Here is a 385-nt window from a genome sequence, read left to right as displayed (position 1 = left end):
TTCCTCGCAGGGCTTTGCCTCCGGTCCCTGGGCCACCCTGGCTGCCCTCCTCTGCGCCCTCTCTGGCTGTCCTGCGTCTTTTTGATGTGGGGGGGGGGGGCGGCCGTCTGCCACACTGCCCCAGATTGCATTGGTCTTGGGCCAGCTGTGGCCCCTGGACAACACTGTGGAGCGGTAGCCCCACTGCTCTGTGGGGAGGGTCCCTCAGTGGGCTGTCCGAGGCCCCCCATGCACGACCGGGCCGTGGGACTGGAGCAGGCTCTGCCCGCCTCCACTGGGAGCCTCGTCTGCTGGGCGGCTCGGAATCCTGCTGGGAATGTGCACGGCTTCCTGGGAGCCTCAGGGGGTCTGAGCAGGCTCTGCCGAGGTGGCCTGCAGTGGCCGC

The sequence above is a fragment of the Varanus komodoensis genome, unplaced genomic scaffold, assembly GCF_004798865.1.
Source record: "Varanus komodoensis strain SLA01 unplaced genomic scaffold, ASM479886v1 scaffold2, whole genome shotgun sequence".
NCBI classification, from domain to species: Eukaryota; Metazoa; Chordata; class Lepidosauria; order Squamata; family Varanidae; genus Varanus; species Varanus komodoensis.
The sequence above is the reverse complement of the archived record's forward strand: the minus strand, read 5'-3'. Positions refer to the sequence as shown.